Below are 9067 nucleotides of genomic sequence, written 5' to 3'. Positions count from 1 at the left end.
CTTCAGATACTGGGAGGTTTCTCCGAGGTCTTTACACAGACTTCCCGTATAGAGTATGAAGCACCTGTTTGTACACCAACTTGCTAATACATTGCCTGAGGTTACCAATTGACATGACGAAAATTTTGGAGATGTGTCGGAACACATCTCTGCAACATGCACTCGGAATGGGATGAGGGCAGAGAGCTCTCCCTTCTATGGGAAATATCGTGTGTCAGTGAGGTAGAAAGCATAAACCCTTTATGCAAGACGATAAACAGACTTTATCACGGTGTGTTTTAAAGGCTGTTTTACATCATCACTCCAGTAAAAACAGATGCAGGTTCTGTGGGACTTGGTTTGCACAGTGGTTGAGCTCCACTGGGTTCTGCTGGCTGCACTTGAAGCTCATGCTTCTCTCTTCTTCTAAGTCCAAAATTTTTTTTCAGCATGGTGTTCCCTGCTGAGTGAAACTACAGGTTTTTCATGTTATTCACATTAAAAGAAGATAAAAGCACCGTTTTTAGCTTTAAGGCAGAATATTGGAACAAATATTCAAACAAACAAACAAAAAACCCAGAGCAGTCTGAATAAAATAATTCCATATGTTTGACTTAGACATTTAGATATTTATTTAGGATATTTTCATTTAAGTTATAATTATTCATAACTTAAAAACTCATATTACTTTTTCTTACTAGCTAATATGCAGTTATTAGCTCGTACAAAATAGTTCCCCCTCCCCCCCACAAAAAACCCCAAACCAAAATAAAACAAAGGAAAGCCTAAAATCCCCTAGGCAAGAGGGTGTGCAGAAGGGCGTTGAAAGTAATATTGTAGAGGAGGAGATTAGAAGGAGTGAGTAGGTGGAAATGGAAACAGAGTTGTGGGCAGGGATTATGCAGTTTTTAGGGTGAGAACAAAGGACCTGAATTTGATGCAGTAAAAGGATGAGAAAACCAAGGATTAGTCTTGAAATGAGATTGATCTGGAATATGTCTTTGGTGGCATTTTGAATCCAGTGCTTCAGAGGTAGAGGCACAAGGAAGTGAGAGGAAGATACTGTGCATAATAAAAAAAATGTTAACTGCTAGGGTGACATCCATGGAAGCTGATTAATGATCCATCTAAGAAAATTATGCCAATTATGTTGTTAGCAGAAGTCAAAATAGGATGTGGACAGGAAAAAGCAGCAACCAAATATGTTCATTTCCTCTTTTACATATGGGACAATCTATATGTGCCGTCTTTCCAACATCATCAAATTAACACAAAAGAGGAGATTAGTCAGATAATAACTATAGACTGTTTCTAGACTTCCACCACAAGAGACGTTGAGGCTTTAAAAGCTCAAATGTCAGCAGTATAGAGATAGAGCAAAGCAGACAGAAGTAAATCTCTCTTTCACCATATAACTCTTGAGATCAAGGTAAGGTGAGGACATGAGTGCAAAAAATCATCTGCACTAAGCTCCCAGTAAAATGAAGGTTAAACATTGGTAGGGGACCTTTAGAATCCTTGAATTTGTGATGTTGCCCTGGTCAGTCACATGAAATGTTCACAGCTTATTAATGGGGAATTTCTCTTGTAGTAGATTCCTTGGAAAAAAAACATGCTGCATTTTTCTTCTAGCTAAGAGGCCATTTTAGCAACCTCGGGATTGACAGTGCAGCTGTGATAATGTTTGCTCTTGTTTTGCTCTCTGCATTGTAAAGTGGCGTTGACTTCTGTCTGAGAAAGGCATTCAAAGGGGAAGACCTTATGAACTCCATACAAGTTACCAATGAATTCCCCAGCAAAGCTTTTTGATTCTTTTAAATAAAGCCAATGGAAGCTGAAGTCTGCCCTCCCCGAGTTACCTGGTTTGTATTCATCTCACATGACCTCATTCACGGAGGAAATGCATTCCTGGCACAGGGGAATTGTTTACAATAGAACTGTTTTCTCAATGACTGTGGAGCTGGAAATTGAATGCTAACATAAACATCATAACAGCACTCCAAACTGCAGTTATACATAAAGCAATACTTAATTAACCTGACCTTCATAAATAACATCACAAAGTGTATAATTTTCAAGACTGAGCCGGCCAGTGTCTGTATATACCCTGAGGATGGGGAGGGAGAAAGAATGGATAAAACATACTCATTGCTTTGCTAATTAATCTGCAGAAGAAGCTTCAATACAACAGTGATGTGTTTAGAGAAGGACAGAGAATACAATGCAAGTAGATGAAAGCAAAGCAGAAGAGCTGTTGCAGCTGTGGTTTTCTGCTTCCTCAGATTTGTTAATTTAAATCTTTTCACAGAGTTTTGCAGTGACAATTTTGTGGGTTGAGATATTCAGTATGAACCAAAGTGTGGCAACTGTAGAATCAAAGTTATCATTTAAATGTGGAAACAAGTTTTTGAATTGATAATACTGCAGGACAAATGGCTGATATGAGAAATATCCTTTTGCTCTTAAAAGATACATGCTCTCAAAACACATCAACATGTAAAAGAAACATGTCATGCTTCCGGAGGTCTTTGGTAGAAGGGATGAAATTTTGGAAGAGCAGGTAGCATGATTGCAGCCTCCCGCCTCTGGAATCACTTGTGCCTGACTATTCATCTACTGAATTTTCTGGTTGTTTTCTGCCTGTTGGGAAGGGCAGGGGAAGATCAGGATCTCATAGGCTACACTGAAAAAGCTGGAGATGCCTTGGTGAGATTTCCATCCAAACTCTCCTACTGTATTTAGAGAAAGAAATAGCAGTGAGAGAGTAATTTCCATGGCCAAGCAAAATAACTTTTTTATTTTCTCTTTCCAAAATAACTTGCTTTCTTTTCTAGCCTTCCCCAACTCTTTTTTTTTTTCTTTTTTCTTGTAGCAAGCATAGATGTGGCATCTAACAGTCCTCTTAAGAAATTAGCATTAATGGTTACAGGACTTAAGAGCCATGTTAGTAATTCTGGGATTCCTGGGAAACTCAAGGTTTTAGAATAATCACATTGCAAATAGGTGGTTCCTGTCAACCAGTTTTCATGATCCCTTATCCCTTGAAGAAGAGTAGTTAATAGGAACTCAAGAGCTGCTGTACTCAGAAAAGGATCTAACATATTGCCTGTCCCTGTCCATTATCTATAAAGGATACTTGGGAAAGAGGAAAGAAATGATGGCCAGTATATGGTGGTGACAAATGCAGGGTGACTGAAATGTGTATCAGACCCAATCGTCTGCTTGGCTGCACTTTTCCAAACAAAAAAACCAGCCCGCTGTAGCTGTACAACAACTCACATGCTGGTGGTCGTGCTGGCAGAGATCACAGAATTGTCTGCCTCACAGCTCCCAGAGCAGTGCTCAGGCCACAGCACCCTGTCCAGGTACCCTCTCTGCTGGAAAAATGTCAGCCTAATCCTCTGTGTCTCCCTGGAAGGAAATTTCCTGTGCTGCTGCACTCTGTGCATCTCCTGGGAGATGCGTGTTTGCAGCAGGGCTGGATCCCAGTGCTCTCGCAGCCACCAGCCCTTGCCACGGTGAACATGGGCAGGGCTGATGGCCCAGGGGCTGCTGCAGAATCACTTCCCAGGGCTGTGTGCACACAGGCAGGTGGTGCTTGTAGGCAGCCAGGGCTCAGGTCGAAGAGGGGCTGCCTGCTGGGAGCAGGGGAGGTGTTGGTGCCTGATCATGTGCTGCAAAAGCAGGTGACGTGTACATATATAGCCCAGGCCCCAGCCTGCTTCCCCAGGGCTGCTGCAGCTGCTTTGGGAGGAGCACTCTGGAAACAAAAGTGCTCAAAGCACTGTTTGAATCAGAACTTTGTCTTCACACTGTACTTCAAAACCTTTTAAACTGCTTAACATGTTTGGCATAGGTGTTAGAAAGAAAAAGGAAAACAATATTCTAAATTAACTACTTGTTCATGCTGAAGAAGTAACTGTACTGATATTTTGCATGCTGAGCAGTAGATCTATTGAAATAAAATTAGTGACAACCCAGTAGTAAAAGCAAGTAATTTGAAAAAACATAAATTAAACTTGTGACGAATATGATCTTGAAATTCATTTAGTATGTTTTTCTTTTCGTTTGGCACACCTACTTATACCAGACCTCACATGGGAACAATTTGCTGTTCACACTTGGACATGAGACTCCTTTAGCTTGCTAATTATTCCTAGGGATGCTGCGGATTGTGGGTTGGAAGAGAAGGCTGAGCAGCCTACCTTCTCCTCAGGTGGCATGGAAAAGTACTGCTGAAAGCGAGCAGGCACAGGAGGGAAGAGGATGTGGCTGGTCCCTGCACTGAAAGGTTCAGAGCTAAAACATACTTAAGTATGTGCAAGAAGTGAATGCAGGCCTTTTGCACAGGGGCATCCACTTTGCCTCTTGACATGAGCACCCTCTCTCAACTGGTCTTATCATCTCAAAAATTATATTTAAGCAGATGATTACAATGCAAGTTCATGTTACAAGATAGCGCAGCTGATATTACAGATAACAGCAGCTGCCTGACTAGATGAAGCTCCAGAGACAACAACCATGTGTTTACCTGACACTGTAACAATACCCCGTGCCTCACTGCCCCTCCCACCTTACTGCACTTATTCCCTGGGAACACTCTACTGGGCCGCAATCATTGAACATGTACAGGAAAATGCACTATAGGATTAGAAGTGATACACTGGGGAGTTTGAAAATGCAGTTCTACCAAAATCACCTTCCTTTCAGGTGTAGTATGATTTTCTCCACTACTTATTATACCCTGAGTGCTGTGTAAGGGGGTTCTTTTATTCCTGATGAAAGGCAGTCCTTTTTCTAAAATGTAAACGTGCCATTGTCTTTATTGGAGGAAGCTTAGTGTTTGTGTTTTGAAGGTCTTCGTCATAAAATCAAATGTAGAGCCATTCTTACAATCAGCAGTATTTCAAGATGTGACACGTGTCAGCCTTTTCTGGAGTTGCTCTGGCTTTCCACACCTTCCCCCTGCAGCCTTCCACTTGTCAGCACTGCCATATAGCCTTTCCTTCTTTGCCAGCAAAATTAGTTGCAACTCCTATCCTGCCTCACAGTTCTCCAGCTGGTTGCAGCTGCCCCTTTTCCCCAGTGTCCTAAGGAAGAGCTGAACGGCTGAGTGCATAAACCAAGGATCAGCCGACCAGAGGGATCAAAAATATGCATTGCCTGGGAATCTGTGCTTCAGGGGGATGGAAGAGAAGATGCCAGTGCTGTGCTTACTGTGGGGTGACATACACGTCCTGCTGAAAACTGGATAATGAGAGAAAAAGAAGAGGTTCACAGGCTTGAGAGCCCCCCTCCCCCTTTATTTAATAAACACAGATAAGAGTAATATGAGGATTGCCATGGCTTCATCTTCCCTTGGCCCCTGCTTGTCTAGAAAATCCACAGCTGCTCCTTTTATGATTTCTAAGCTCCTATTATGATACTGTGGCAGGAAGATAATAATAATACAGAATTTAATCTATGGGGAAATTAGTTCCTTGGCCACTATAATTTTCTAGGTTTTCAGGTAGAAACTGTAGGTGGACAGCTAAAGGTGGGAGCCTTTTCTGGCTTTTGTCAGGAAAACAGCCAGAAAAGTCTTAGGAATTACCATTGAAGCTACTGCATTGCTTGCTCAATGTTTGTATCATGTTTTGCATTCCCTCAGACACAGTCTTTACCTATTACTGTCATCGTTACCTTCCTGGATATGTATTTTCATGAATGCTATCACTTTTTAACCAGAGAGGGAACATTTTTGTAGTTAAACTTGCAGCAACTTCTGGTCTATGTCTACTCAGTAACTTGGTGATTAAATTGCCCTGCCGAAGCTGCTAATGTGTTTTTCAAAAATAGGAATAATTTTCTGCTTTGTATTGTGCTTTTAGAAACACCTCCATGTAATCTTTAAAGATTGACAGGTCCTACACGTTCATCAGTCTTCTCTGCCTCAAAACTAAGCTACCAGTTATACCACCCCAGTTAAGCTACGTCTATTATGCTCATGTTGAAATGACTCGATCTTGTAACAAAAGGCCAAATTAACGATTTGTAGTCTTGGTAGGCCTCTGGTTTTCTCAAGAACTTACCTTTTGTAGGTGATCGTAGGTAGTTGCTATGCTTGCAAACCACAACATTGTTTCCCAGGTCTTATTTGTGCCTCTCACTGACATCTCTTGTTTCTAGAGCTGCTTGCCCTACCACACGTTGCTGCCTGGGACAGCATCGCAGGCTCCCATTGCTCTTTGCTTTATAGCTGCACTCTTAAAAATACTGGAAGAACTGAAATTACCTCCTCCAGGTTCATGCCAGGTTCTCTATCAAAGTCATTCAGACAAGTCTGTTTGCTCAATCTTTTAACATGAATTAAGTCTGATTCCAGTTCCAGGTAACACACAGGATATTGACAGCACTGGCAAGAGGCTGATGTTTATTTCCTGAATGAAATTACACAATCTCTGCCCTTGCCATCAGTCGCTGCTAATTTATCTTTGGCATGCACTGCAGAGAGGCTGCTGCTACGCAATAGAAATTTAGATGTCTTGTACATAGCTGTTTTCCCCCTCTAACCCAAAAAGCAGGTACAAAACAGGTTGCTGAACACAAGCAATTCGACCATTCCTACCCCTTGCACTGCTCCCAAGTACATCAGAGTTGCTTGTGTAACAACAGCACAGCCCATTGCCTTCCTGCTGTCAGCCCGGGAAAGGACAGCGTGTACAGATGGGCCTGTTGCTTTGAAGGGAAAAACAGAAATCAGAGACACTCTGTCAGCTTCTGCTTTGTTGGATATAAACTTGCTTTGCTATAAACACTGGAGAAATATTGGAACATAAAGAGCTTTGAAATAGGATTTAAAAAGAAATCAGTGCTTTATCTTCTTTTTGAGAAAGGAAAAAAAGGGGTGTGAAGGACAGAGGGTAAGTCAGACAAAAAAAGAAAGAAACCGAAATTAAAAAAAAAAGCAAACCCCCCAGAAAATTAGTCAAAAGCAACAGGAGAGGCAGGCAAAAATTGCCAATTAACATTCACATCAAAGGAAAATTCTCATCAAAACCCTTTTATTCTTGTAAGAAGCATCATGCATTTCCAGTATGTACTGCAGTGAAGCGAGCACACTTTACACAAAAAAAGGCCCAAGAGAATAACCCAAATAGCCTCAAAGCTTGTGGAAACCATTTTACACAGCTGACAACTAGGACAAAACCCCACAGGAGCCCTGAGTGTCAGCATCACTGCCCTTGTTCACCAGTCAACTTCCAGCCTGTGCCAGCTCCGGGGGATCTGAAGCACAAACTCTACACGTGTTTTTGTGGATTCATTTATCCCATGTAGAGCCTCAGGCTGCTCAAGATGAACAACACCATGTCCCACTGCCCCACAGAAACCCCATAAATGCTGCAGCACATTTGTTCCCAGCTGGACTGAGCCCACCTAAACCTGGAATGTGCAGGAACCTTGCAGCGCTCCAGGTGCTGGGTGGAGGTAACTTTGCATCACCTCCCTGGTGTGCACAGGGTGGGTGGTCACACAGGACCCTGCATGTTTGTGAGGAATTTGTCACCAGTGCTCCTACGTACGGGTGTGCCCATGTGCCCTCTGTGTGAGTTTGAGCCATGGCAGTGTCTTTATAGGGGCACCCCTTCTGTCTTGAAGCTGGTGAAGAGGCAGTGAAGACAAAGGGTGGACAGAAAAGTTTAGGCTCTGTCAGGAGGTCCTGTGGGAACTTTGGCTGTGCTGCAGCTAAACCAGCTTTGCTGTCAGGCAGGCACTGTGCCCTGCTTGCTCCCACACTGAAAGGGGTCACGTGCATCATGGGCATGAGCTTTTTGGGCAGGTAAGAAAAACAACAACAAAAAAGAAAACATTTTAAAATTATAGTGACAGGGCAAGGCAGGACAAACATACCAGTCCACAGCAAAACAAGAGCAGGTATGAAGATTAAAACAGTAATAATTTCTTTGCTGTTCAGTTGTCTATGGAGCAACTAATAGCTGTGATTAATTAATTAAAACATCATTAAACTTCAAGTGAGCTCATGCTCAGTCAGGCAAGAGCATGAGCATTTCAACTGGCAACTTAAAACAGACATTTGAAAACAGTGATCAGCTAATTTTTCCAGATTTTCTAAAATCTTGCATAAAGCAAAAGTCTTGCTAGGTCAGAGCCTCTCTGCTAGAGCCCATGCTCTAGCCTTCAAGGAGGAGAGGAGGAAGAAATGATTATTTGCATTCATATGGTTTTAATATTTTCCTAACTTTCTACTGGGCAAACAATTCACCTGGCTCTGCCAGAGCCTAAGTCACAGCTCCAAATAACAGTTCCCATTTGCCGCTGTGTTTCCTGAATGAGATGGTGATACTTAGAGCCACTTTCCCAGCCTCTCGCCTATCTGACTCGCTACTGCTGAGACATGGACTGAGAAGCAGCAGAAGGCAACTGCTCCAGCTGAGATTTTTGTAACAAATTACCTGTGGATGGCCATCAGGCCAACAACACAGTGAGTCAGAGGAAATTATTGTTTATAGTTGACAGAATGCATGTGACACTGAGCATGTTTGAAAGCAAAGTCCCTGCCTTGAATAGCTTGGATTTAAATGAGTTGAGGCAGCAGAGGAGGAGCGAGGGCAAGCAAAAGCAAGTCCTGCCAATTCATGTTACAGTGCCTGATAATAGGTCACCAAGCAGGAAAGAAAACTCTGGCTGCATTATCAACATCAGGCCTGTGTCATGTGTCAGTGACTTATTTCCTGCAGATGCCTCAAAACACGACCAAAATCTATTTAGAGGGGAACCTAGCTCCTGCTATGATGCTAGGACATTCTACTGTGTTTCCATGAGTAATGGTTGAGAACTTCAGCTGAATGAGTCCAAAAATGTCAATTTTTTCTGCAAAAGACTGGCAGGCTGTACTTCTGGCAGGTACCATGCACAGGTGGCATGGATGGATGGATGGAAATCCAGTGTCCCTGAACTTGGGATATGAAAAAGGAAAGAAGTATCCTTGAGTGTTTATTCATCAAGTTGGAGCCTCTCAGGTAGGAAGGCTGCAAAGGCGAGTAAACAGAAAATGTCACAAACCAGCGACCTAGTAGAAAAGCTCCCA

The sequence above is a fragment of the Haemorhous mexicanus genome, chromosome 1, assembly GCF_027477595.1.
Source record: "Haemorhous mexicanus isolate bHaeMex1 chromosome 1, bHaeMex1.pri, whole genome shotgun sequence".
NCBI classification, from domain to species: domain Eukaryota; kingdom Metazoa; phylum Chordata; class Aves; order Passeriformes; family Fringillidae; genus Haemorhous; species Haemorhous mexicanus.
This window is presented reverse-complemented; position numbering follows the sequence as displayed.